Here is a 12,500-nt window from a genome sequence, read left to right on the forward strand (position 1 = left end):
TGGGTAATGTCACATGTCTTGCTTTTTGGACGGTGGGGGGGAGGGAGGGAGGCAGGGGGAAGGGGGAGGGGGGGGAGAGGGCAGGGGGAAGAGGGGAGGGGGGAGGAGGGGAAGAGGTGGGTGATGCATGAAGGGGGAGAAAGAAAGAGGGAGGGGGTGGGAGAGAGAGGGGGGAAGGGAGAAAGAGGGAGAAGAGGGAAGGGGGAGGAGAAGGGGGAAGGGGGAGAAGGAAGGTGAAAGGGAGAGAAAGAGGAGGAGAGGAAAGCAGAGGGATGCAAGAAGGGGGCGGGGTAGGGAAATGCAGACTGTGGGAGGGAATGAGAGAATATGGGAGATGGGGAACAAGGAGAAAAAAAAAGGTAGAGAGAGAGACAGAGAGACAGAGACACAGAGACACAGAGACACAGAGACACAGAGACACAGAGACACAGACAGACAGAGACAGAGACAGAGACAGACAGAGAGAGCGAGAGACAAAGACAAAGACAGAGAGAAAGAAAAAGAGAAAGAACGAAAGAAAGAAAGAGAGAGAACGAGAGAGACAGGAGTAAGCGCGCCGGCCAGAGGAGGATCAGCACGCAATGCGGAACATCTCGAGCCTTGACATTGCTCCCTTCCGCAAGTGCCGCCGCTCGCCCACTCTGCCACTTTCTTCTATTAGCCCACTCTGCCACTTTGCCTTAGTTCGATTAGCCCACTTTGCCTTTCTTCTATTAGCCCACTTTGCCCTTCTTCTATTAGCCCACTTTGTCACTCTTTCTTCTATTAGCCCACTTTGCCGCTCTGCCTCAGTTCGATTAGCCCACTTTGCCACTCTTTCTTCTATTAGCCCACTTTGCCTTTCTTCTATTAGCCCACTTTGCCACTCTTTCTTCTATTAGCCCACTTTGCCTTTCTTCTATTAGCCCACTTTGCCACTCTTTCTTCTATTAGCCCACTTTGCCTCCCTGCCTTTCTTCGATCAGCCCACTTTGCCTTTCTTCTATTAGCCCACTCTGCCATATTGTCTTTCTTCTATTAGCCCACTTTGCCACTTTGCCTTTCTTCGATTAGCCCACTCTGCCATATTGTCTTTCTTCTATTAGCCCACTTTGCCTCCCTGTCTTTCTTCGATTAGTCCACTCTGCCTTTCTTCTATTAGCACACTCTGCCAGTCTGCCTTTCTTCGATTAGCCCACTCTGTCACTCTGGCTTTCTTCGATTAGCCCACTTTGCAACTCTGCCTCCCTGCCCTTCTTCTATTAGCCCACTCTGCCATTCTGCATCTCTACCTATCTTCTACTAGCCCATTCTGCCACTGTGCCACTCTGTCTCCCTGCTTTTCTTCTATCAGCCCACTCTGCCACTCTGCCTTCCTTCTACTAGTCGTCTCTTCCACTTTGTCTTTCTGTCTCCCTGCTTTTCTTCTGCTCTGCTTCTGTCGTGTAAACGCTCTGCAACTCAGCCACTTTACACTTAGCCACTTCACCTTTCTGCTTCCATGCCTCTCTTCTACTTTGCCACTCTGCCAGTCTGCCACTTTGCCACTTAGCCACTTCATCTTTTTGCCTCCCTATCTTTCTTCTACTTTACCACTTAGCCACTTCACCTTTCTTCTTCCATACCTCTCTTCTACTTTGCCACTCTGCCACTTTGTCACTTGTCACTTAGCCACTCGCCCCCTGCCATCGCGGTGTCAAAACATCGAGTCCCCAAACTATAGCCTAAAAAATATTATAATTCCAATAGGCTTGTCTGGAGAGAGAGAGAGAGAGAGAGAGAGAGAGAGAGAGAGAGAGAGAGAGAGAGAGAGAGAGAGAGAGAGAGAGAGAGAGAGAGAGAGAGAGAGAGAGAGAGAGAGACGTCTCTCTTGCATTCTCATCCACTCTGTTTTGTCAAATATTCAAATCACCCGAGGTCACACCTGTGCTAAGAAGTTATAAATAACCTTTCTCTCTCTCTCTCTCTCTTTCTCTCTCTCTCTCTCTCTATATATATATATATATATATATATATATATGTATTTATTCTCATTCTCATTCTCATTCTCATTCTCTCTCTCTCCCTCTCCTTCTCCCACTTCCACTCCCTCTCCTTATTCTCATTCTCATTCTCCCTCCCCCTCTCCCTCTCCTTCTCCCACTTCCACTCCTTCTCCTTATTCTCATTCTCCCTCCCCCTCTCATTCTCCCACTCCCCCTCCCCCTCCTCTTCTTCCTTCGTCCCTCCTCTCCTCTTCCTCTCACGCACCCCTCCCCCTCCCCCGGTGTAAAGAAATCCCCCCCGGGTTTCCTTCGCCCACAGCCGGTTATTGTGAAGCGGCTCAAAATAAATGAATGAAGGAAGGATCGAGTTTTAAAGCCAGGTCAAGAAGATAAGGAAGTGGGGGCTCTCATCGCGACCCCGGCTGTGACCTGGGCGCGAATCCGAGAGACAAGGTCAGACGACACGTGACAGTTTTTTGCTTGTTTTTTTTTCTCCTAATTTCAATCTTCTTCATTCTTTGATTAGCTTATTTACTCTCTTCGTTTATTAGTTATTTTTTTCTCCATTCCCTCCTTCGTTTTTCTTCATTTCATTTGTTTTTCTTCTGTGTTGTTCGTTTTTTCTTTCTTTGTTTCTTTGTTTCTTTTTCTCTTTCTGTCTTTTAACGCCCTTTCTACTTTCGTTTCTTTCTTTTCTATTCCCTGCTCCATTCGTTATCTCTTTCCATCTCTTTCCTTTCCTTCCGTCCCTCCCACCCTCCTTCCCCTTCTCCCTCCCTCCCTCCTTCCCCTCTCTCTCTCTCTCTCTCTCTCTCTCTCTCTCTCTCTCTCTCTCTCTCTCTCTCTCTCTCTCTCTCTCTCTCTCTCTCTCTCTCTCTCTCTCACTTCATCTTTTCTCTCCCTCCACCCTCCTCTCCCACTCCCCCTCTCTCTCTCCCCCTCTCCCCCACTCCCCTCCCCCTTCCTCTCTCTCTCCCTCTCCTCTCCTCTCCTCCTTCCGTTTATTCAATAATTCAACACCGACTCAAGCCTCGTCTGAGAACCTGGAGGATGCGGAACGAAAGACGGTGCGAAGGAGGAGGAGGAGGAGGAGGAGGAAGGAGAAGAAGAGATAAGGATAGAGGGATAAGGAGGAGGAAGAGGAGGAGAAGGAGAAGAAGAAGAAGAAAAAAGAAGAAGCACGAGGAGGAGGAAGGGAAAGAAGATATAAGGAGAGAGGGATAAGGAGGAGGAGGAAGAGGAGCAGGAAGGAGAAGAGATAAGGAGAGAGGGATAGAGAGGAGGAGGAGGAGGAGGAGGAGGAGGAGGAGGGAGGAGGAGGAGGAGGAGGAGGAAGGAGAAGAAGAGATAAGGAGAGAGAGAGAAGGATAAAAAGGAGGAAGAAGAAGAAGAAAGAAACGTAGAAGAAAAGGAAGAAGAGCAGAAAAAAGGGGAGGAAGGAAGGAACGAAGGAAGGAATAAAGGAGGGAAGGAAATAAGGAAGGAATGGAGTAAAGAAAGAAGTAAAGAATAAAAGACAAAACAAAAGAAAAAAAAGACGCAACGAAAGAAAGAAGAAAAGACGGAAAAGAAAGAAGAAAAAACGCAACGAAAGACGGAAAAGGAAAAAGAAAAAAAGCAACGATAGAAAGAAAAAAGACGCGACGAAAGAAAGAAGAAAAACGCAACAAAAGAAAGAAGGGAAAAAACGCAATGAAAGAAGGAAAAGAAACAAAGAAGAAAAGACGCAACGAAAGAAGGAAAAGAAATAAAGAAGAAAAGACACAACGAGAGAAGGAAGGAAGCAAGGAACGAAGGAAAAGAAAGAAGGAAGGAAGTGTGGATATGGTGGCTTGTCAGTGTCTCGCCGGCCCGTTCCGCTGAGGAGGCCCAGACGCCCCACTGCGCGCGACCGTCTCTTTTGCAACGAATGTCTGTCTGTGTCTGTCTGTGTCTGTGTCTGTACGTGTGTGTGTGGGGGGTGTTGGGTGGGTGGGGGTGTGAGTGGGGGGTTTGTGTATGTTGGGTAGGTGGGGGGGTGTGTGTGTGTGTGTGTGTGTGTGTGTGTGTGTGTGTATGTGTGTGTGTGTGTGTGTGTGTGTGTGTGTGTGTGTGTGTGTGTGTGTGTGTGTGTGTGTGTGTGTGTCTGTTTCTCGTTTGTGTCGACGATTTTTGTTTCTGCCTTTTGCCCGTGTCTTTTGTCTTCATATTTCGTCTTGTTATACTTTAACTTTCCTTCTTATACATCATCAAATTCATTTAGATTCCGTATTCATATTACATCCAATTGTGTTCTTATTTCTTTACTTCTTCATTTACAAATAAAGTCAAAATTATAATCTTTTCTTCCTTTTTATTCCCTCTCTCTCTTCTCCCTCCACGAACCTAGCTCCTGTATTTGCCTTGTTTTCCTCTGGCTTTTGTACCGTGCTTGCTCGCTGCTTGAAGAAAAGCAACACCTCTTAAGAGCCTTTTTTCACTCTTTTTGAATATCTTTTTAAAATGCTTTTGGTAGTCGGTTGTTTCTGCTTTCTTGAAAAAAAATCTTTCCTCGCGTTCTCGCTCTTCCTTTCCTTCTCGCTCTTCGCTTTTCCTCTTTCTCTTCTTCTTCCTCTTCCCCTTACTCTTCAAATTCCTCTTCCCCTTTCCCCCTCTTCTTCCTCTTCCTATTCCTCTTCCCCTTTCAACCTCTTCTTCCTCTTCCTCTTTCCCCCTCTTCTTCCTTTTCCTCTTCTCCTTCAGCTTCCCCTTCTCTTTCCCCTTCCTCTCCTTTTTCTTTGTGGATATGTCTCTGTGATCTATCTACTTTTTCTTTGGTCTTTTTCTTTTCTTTTCTTTTCTTTTCTTTGCTTTCATTCTTTAATATCATCTTTCTCTTTCCTTCTTTTCATTACTCTTCTCAAACATTAATTAATAACTTTTGCCACATGTATACACTCTTCTCCATTTTCTTTCCATTTCTGTAATTTTTCATATTTTCCCCCCCTTTTCTTAACTGCCTTTGCCACTTGTGTCCAGCCAGCCATTTAAATTTTGTTTTTTTCCCGCGTTACCTGGGCGCCGGTACAAACTTTTCGGAAAATTCTTAATTCTTAATTCAATCTCTTTTTAATTTTTATATTTTATTGTGATTATCATTTCTCATCTCATTATAGGCTACTATTGTCATTTCTTCTTATCTATTTGTTTTGTTTTTTACGAGAGAAGACGATGAAGGGCACATGTCAGAAAGAGACAAAACAAAAGACGAACGCAAAAAAAAAAGATGAAGAATGAACCGCGGAAAAGTGACCGCTACATGTTTAAGATTTTTTTTCTTTTTTCTTTGCGCAATATATTTCCTAGATTCTGAACAATGTTACTTTTACACATGATATTTCGCATGTGTTGGTATAGTTATTTAATGTATGTATGAGTACGCACTGGTTGATTTACACATTAAATGCCTTGCCCTCCTAAAAGGCCTACAAGCTAATCAACACCTAATCTTCCGAACATCTGTCCCTCCCGCGCGCACACGCGCAAACGTGCCCGCACACTCACCCGTGGTCGAGCAGGTCCTCGAGCGCGCCCGCCGGGAGCCACGACTGCGTGGCCAGCGGCGGCAGCAGCACGCAGCCCAGCCTCCTCCTGAGGGCGTGGCCGGGGTTCCTCAAGGCGCGTGGCCCTCCGAGCTTCCTCTTGAGGGCGTGCGGGCGGCGCGGGGCGAGCGTGGGCGCTGTCATGACGCCCCAAAGGTTGCTCTCCTGCAGGGCGAACGACGTGTCTCGCCAGCGGTCGAGGCGCCCCCCGCCGGCGCCTTCCCAGCCGTCGGCCTCCCTGGCGCCGCCGAAGGGCCACCTCTCCGGCGCCCTCGCCGCCTCCCTCGCCGCCCCCGCCGGCCACTCGTCCGCCTCCTGCGCGCCCGCCTCCGCCATCCACCACGCCGCCTCGTCCACGGCGCCCTTCAGCCACATCTCGGCGTCCCTGAGGCAGCTCCTCCTCCTCCAGCCCTCGCCCTCGCCCGCAGCGCCGCCCGCCGCCCACCGACCCATCCTCCTCGGCCTCCCTTCCGCCCACCTGTCGGGCGTCCCTCTCGAGCGCGAGCCGTCGGCCGCTCGACCACCGCCGGCGCCCGCTTCGTCGCCCTCCCAGCCCGCCGCGCCGCCCGCGCCCTCCGTCCCCGCCAACCCCCGCAGAGCCAGCGGGGCGGCGTCGCTCTCCTGCTTCAGGAGCATGGAGGGCGAGGTCTGGTGTTGGCAGGACTGCAGGAAGGGCGTGTGCCGGGGGGCTTGTTGGCTGGGCTCGTGCTGGGCCTGTTGGAAGGGCGCGCGTTGCTGCGGCTGTTGGCAGGGCTCGTGCTGGAATGACTGTTGGCAGGGCTCGTGCTGGGAGGACTGTCGGCAGGGCGCGTGCAGGGCGGGCGTGCGACGGGCCATGACGCGCTTAGCGAGCGCCGCCCGCGCGGGGCATGGCGCCGACGGCTGATCTGTTCCCAAGGCGCTGCGAGATGCGACCAGCTTCCTCGAAATCGGCGTCCGCGCGGCGCTCCTCCATGGCGTCCCTTCCACTCGAGCTGCACCTTGAACGGAGCCCAAGAGGCCCTGCACGCCGGCCGCGACGCTCGCCTCGCCTGCGTCGCTCGGGCAGCCTCCGCCGGGGACCAGAGGCTTCGGGGCCGGCCGGGGCTTTCGCAACACTCCGGACACACACTTTATAAGCCAGCAACAGCAAAATGAAAATCAAAACAACGCTACTCGATCAGATGCGGACACACGCTCCTCCCGCCGCACTGCTCAGCATAAGAGTCAACACTACGCGGCCCTTGTGCGACGCCCTGCACGCCCCCAGCTGCACGTCACCTCTTCCCCGGGGCTCTCGTCGAGACAATAAAGCGCTTACTACTATCTTGATGGCTGCTCCAACCCTCCTTCCCTCCTTCCTTCCCTTCCCGCACTTCCCTCCCTCCCTCCCTCCCTCCTCCCCACCGTCTGTCTTTCCTTCCCTCCCTCCCTCCCCTTCCCTCCCTCCCCCTTCCCTCCCTTCGCTTCTTGCGGCGTCGCCTCCTGTCTTATAACTTTCTCCTCTCCGGGACTTACTCCTTCCCTTTCCCCTGTCCTCTCTTTCCTCATAATTCATTCAGTCACGCTCTCTCTCTCTCTCTCTCTCTCTCTCTCTCTCTCTCTCTCTCTCTCTCTCTCTCTCTCTCTCTCTCTCTCTCTCTCTCTCTCTCTCTCTCTCTCTCTCTCCTTCTCTCTTTTCATCTACTTCTCTCGCTCTTTCCTCATCCTACTGCACTTAATTCTAACAATTCTTCTAGTTAAACAATCAATAACCTATATAAGCTTAACATTACATAATTTACATAATATAACATAACGGAACATAATCAAACAACATCACATAAGACAAGTTAAGCAAAGGTAAACTAACCTAAGCTACCCGACGAACCAACTAACTTAACCTAACCCAACTTGTCCTTTCTCTCCAATGCCCCTTTCTCTCCTTTCGTTTTCTTCTGTCCCTCTTTGTCGTCCTCTTTCTCCCTCGCCCCCATCTTCATCCTCCTCTTCCTCTTCCTCTTCCTCTTCTTCCACCTCCACCTCCTTCTCCTCCTTCTCCACCGTCACCTCCACCTCCTCCTTCCTATCCACATGCTCCACATCAACCCCCTGTACTCCCCCCACCCCACCCCCACCATCTCATCTTCATCTTCATCTTCCTCCATCTCCTCCTCCTACTCCACCTCCTCCTCCTTCCTTTCCACACGCCTCACATCAACCCCCAGTGCCAGTGCCCCCACCCCCTACCCCCCTCTCCATCTCATCTTCATCTTCATCTTCATCTTCCTCCACCTCCTCCTCCTCCTCAACCTCCTCCTCCTCCACCTCCTCCTCCTCCACCACCTCCACCTCCTCCACCTCCACCTCCACCTCCCACCTCCACCTCCACCTCCACCTCCTCCTCCACCTCCACCTCTTCCTCCACCTCCACCTCCACCTCCACCTCCACCTCCACCTCCACCTCCTCCTCCTTGCTATCCACACACCCCACATCAACCCCCTGTACCCCCCCCCCACCATCTCTCTTGTGACAGAGGGTCGTGTATTGTTTTCTCGTCGCATGTATATATGTATGGCAACTCACGAGCACGGCCTTCCACTCTTGCGTTCTGCTTCGACCTTTTTTTTATTGTCTTCTTTCTCATTCTCTTTCTTTTCTTTTTTTCGTTCTCTGTTCTTTTCTTTTTCTTTCTTTTCTTTTTCATTTTCTTTCTTTTCTTTTTCGTTCTCTGTTCTTTTCTTGTTCGTTCTCTGTTCTTTTATATTCTCTTTCTTTTATTTTTCATTCTCTTCTCGTTTTTAATCTCTTCTCTTTTTCATTTTACCTTTTTTTCATTCTTTGTTTTTTCTTTTCTTTTTATTCTCTTTCTTTTCTTTTTCATTCTTTGTGCTTCTCTTTTTCATTCCTTTTCTTTTTCATTCTCTTCTCTTTTTCCTACTTCTCCCTCTTCCTCCCCCTCTTCCTTATACAATTCTTTCTCTGCAGCCCCCATTTCTTCCCCTAGTGTTCCTTACCTAATCCCAACCCCTTCTTACCTTACTCCTCCCCCCTCCACCCCCTCCTCCCCTACTCCCTTACTCCCCTCCTCCTCTCCTCCCCTCACTCCCCTTTCCTATATCACTTCTTGTCCCACCCGTCCCACCCCCTCCTACCCCCTCCTCCCCCCAACTCATCCTCTCCCTCACTCCCTCCAATCCCTCCCCATTGTTTCCCGGTGACAAGCTATCCCTCCTCTCCCTCCCTCCCATCCTCTTCCCCCTACCCTTCCTCCTTCCCTCTCCCTCCCTCCCTTCTACCTTCCCTCACTCCCACCGTCCCTCCTTCCCTCCCTTCCACCTTCCCTACCTCCCTCCTTCCCTTCTTCCCTCCCTCTCCTCCTCCCTCCTTCCCACCGTCCCTCCCTTTCTCCTTCCTTCCCTCCCTCCCTCCCTCGAGTGGTCAGCTTTTCACTCACTTCAGGCCACAGAATGAGAGAGAGAGAGAGGAACAGGGAGAGAAGGGGGGAGTATAAAAGGAAGAAAGAGCGGAGGGATGGAGGGGAGGAGAGAAGAGGTGGAAGGAAGGGAGGGAAAAAGAGAAGGGGTTGAAGGAAGGGAGGAAATATAAGAGAGAGAGCGGGGTAGGAAGAGAGGAGGGAGGGAGGGAGGGAGGGAGGGATGGAGACTGCCTGCTCCAAGATCCCAGATTGCACACCTGCCTCCAGCTGCTCTTGTTGTTGCCAAACATATGATCTTAAAAAGCGTACAGAGAGAGAGAGAGAGAGAGAGAGAAACAGAGAGAGAGAAACAGAGAGAGAGACAGAGACAGAGACAGAGACAGAGACAGAGACAGAGACAGAGACAGAGACAGAGACAGAGACAGAGACAGAGACAGAGACAGAGACAGAGACAGAGACAGAGACAGAGACAGAGACAGAGACAGAGACAGAGACAGAGACAGAGACAGAGACAGAGACAGAGACAGAGACAGAAACAGAGACAGAGACAGAGACAGAGACAGAGACAGAGACAGAGACAGAGACAGAGACAGAGACAGACAGAGACAGAGACAGAGACAGAGACAGAGAGATAGACAGAGACAGACAGAAAGACAGAGAGAGTGAGGCAGACAGACACAAACAGACAGACAGACAGAGAGAGGCGAATGCTTGCTACAGACACACAGCCGATGCACGTGACCCCCCCCCCACCTCCTCACCTCCACCCCCCACCCCCCGCCCTGGCCCGCACGCCCACAGAAACGCCCACAAACCCATAATCCACCACCCATGGGCTTGGAGGCTCATGGGTGGGTGGGGGGAGGGGCTCATGATCCCGCCCCCTCTCTCCTTCCCTCCTTTCTCTCTGTCCCTCCCTCCCTTCCTCTATCCTCTCTCCTCTCTTCTTTCTCTATTTTCCCCGTTTCCCTCCTTCCATCCTTCTTTCCCTACTCCCCTCCCTCCTCTCCCCTCCCTCCTCCCTCCCTCCCTCCCTCCATATCTCCCTTCCTCCCTCCCTCCTCTCCCCTCCTCCCTCCCTCCTCTCCCCTCCCTCCCTCCCTTCTTCCTCTCCCCTCCCTCCCTCCTCTCCCCTCCCTCCCTCCCTCCCTTCTTCCTCTCCCCTCCTCTCCTCCCTCCCTTCTTCCTCTCCCCTCCCTCCCCTCCCTCCCCTCCCTCCCTCCCTCCCTCCCTCCCTCCCTCCCTCCCTCCCTCCCTCCCTCCCTCCCTCCCTCCCTCCTCTCCCTCCCTCCCTCCCTCCCTCCCTCCCTCCCTCCCTCCCTCCTCTCCCCTCCCTCCTCTCCCCTCCCCTCCCTCCCTCCCTCCTCTCCCCTCCCTCCCTCCCTCCCTCCCTCCCTCCTCTTCCTCCCTCCCTCCCTCCCTCCCTCCTCTCCCCTCCCCTCCCTCTCTCCTCCCTCCCTCCTTCCCCTCCTCTCCTCTCCCTCCCTCCCCTCCTCTCCTCCCTCCCTCCTTCTCTCCCTCCCTCCCTCCCTCCCTCCCCCCCCCTCTCCCTCCCTCCTCCTCCCTCCCTCCCTCCCTCCCTCCCTCCCTCCCTCCCTCCCTCCTCTCCCCTCCCTCCCTCCCTCCCTCCCTCCCTCCCTCCTCTCCCCTCCCTCCCTCCTCTCCCCTCCTCCCTCCTCTCCCCTCCCTCCCTCCCTCCCTCCTCTCATCTCCTCTCCCTCCTCTCCCTTCCCTCCCTCCCTCCCTCCTCTCCTCTCCTCTCTCCCCTCCCTCCCTCCTCTCCCTTCCCTCCCTCCCTCCCCTCCCTCCCCTCCCTCCCGTCTCTTTGCCCAAGAACCGCATCCTCTAAGTGGACTCCCGAGACAAGAACATTGCAAAGGTTCAATTCATGTACCATTGAGGCAATTTCTCTAAAATGTGTGTGTGTGAGTGTGAGTGTGTGTGTGTGTGTGTGTGTGTGTGTGTGTGTGTGTGTGTGTGTGTGTGTGTGTGTGTGTGTGTGTGTGTGTGTGTGTGTGTGTGTGTGTGTGTGTGTGTGTGTTTGCATGGAGGTGTGGGTGTATATGTGTTTATATGTGTAGGCCCTATGTATGTATTCAAATTTGTATGTTTCGTATGTATATATGTATGTATGGATGTTTGTATGTTTCTATGTTTGATGTATGTATTTATGCTTTTTTGTATGTATGTATGTATGTATGTTTGTTTGTTGGTATGCTTGTCTGTACGTCAGTATGTATGTATGTATGTATGTATATATGCATGTATGTATGCATGCATGTATGTAAACATATATGTAAACATGCATATATGTAAACATGTGTATATGTAAACATGAATGAATATATGCATATATAATCATGCACATATATATCTCTTCCTGATACACTTGTTATTCCACGCAACCCCACGTATCTATCTATTCCCTAGCACCCAACCATCTATTCTCTATCCTCCAAAGTCCCTAAACAGACAACTCCCACCAATTCATTCACCAATTCATTCACCAATTCATTCACCCATTCATTCACCAGCTCTCAAAGGATTACTCACCACCTGCGAACTCCAGCTGCCAATGGCCGGCTGCGCTCCACTACCACGTCAGGTGTGTACGACCCTTACCTGGAACGAAGGGAAAAGGTCGTTAATTGCGATGCTAAATTGGTTTGGAAAAGAAAGAGTAGGGATTTTTTTTTTTTTTGATGGGGGGGGGGGCGAGGGGCAGTGATGAGAGATTGGTTATAAATATCCTCCCCTCATAAAAGGAAGAAGGAAAATATTTGGACATACCGGTATACGCTTAAAAACAATATGCGTATACATGTGTGTATATATATATAAATATATATATATATATATATATATATATATATATATATATATATAACTTATTTATCTACTTATATATTCATCAATCTATATATATATGTGTGTGTGTGTGTATATATATGTACACACAAACACACACATATACATATATATACATATATATTTACATATATATATACATATATACATATACATATATATATACACATATACATATATATACATATACATATATATACATATACATATATATACATATATATATACATATACATATACATATACATATACATATACATATACATATACATATATATACATATATACATATACATATACATATACATATATATACATATACATATATATACATATACATATATATATACATATACATATACATATACATATATATATATATATATATATATATATATATATATATATATATACATATATATACATATACATATACATATATATACATATACATATATATATACATAGACATATATAAATACATATACATATATAAATACATATACATATATATTTATATTTATATATATATATATACATATACATATATATACATATATATATATATATATATATATATATATATATATATATATATATACATACACACATAAACATATAAACGAACATCTTACCCAAGGCCAAGGCCACACGTCCAAACCCCATCCATAAAACCCAAACCAAAAGCCAAATAATTGAATACCCGCGAA

The 12,500-nt window shown here is 49.2% G+C and overlaps 1 protein-coding gene across 7 annotated transcripts in view; it reads right to left on the minus strand.

The window, feature by feature from the left end:
• Positions 1 to 12,500, minus strand: part of LOC113828803 (uncharacterized) — a 220,647-nt gene that overhangs the window by 125,060 nt on the left and 83,087 nt on the right. The window contains exon 2 of one of the 7 annotated variants that reach the window (XM_070118894.1): positions 11,476 to 11,544. The exons of the other annotated variants lie outside the window; for them this stretch is intronic. The gene's annotated coding sequence lies outside the window, so the exon portion shown is untranslated. The remainder of the gene's footprint in view (positions 1 to 11,475; positions 11,545 to 12,500) is intronic. 7 annotated transcript variants of the gene reach the window in all.

This window comes from Penaeus vannamei, chromosome 43, assembly GCF_042767895.1.
Source record: "Penaeus vannamei isolate JL-2024 chromosome 43, ASM4276789v1, whole genome shotgun sequence".
NCBI classification, from domain to species: Eukaryota; Metazoa; Arthropoda; class Malacostraca; order Decapoda; family Penaeidae; genus Penaeus; species Penaeus vannamei.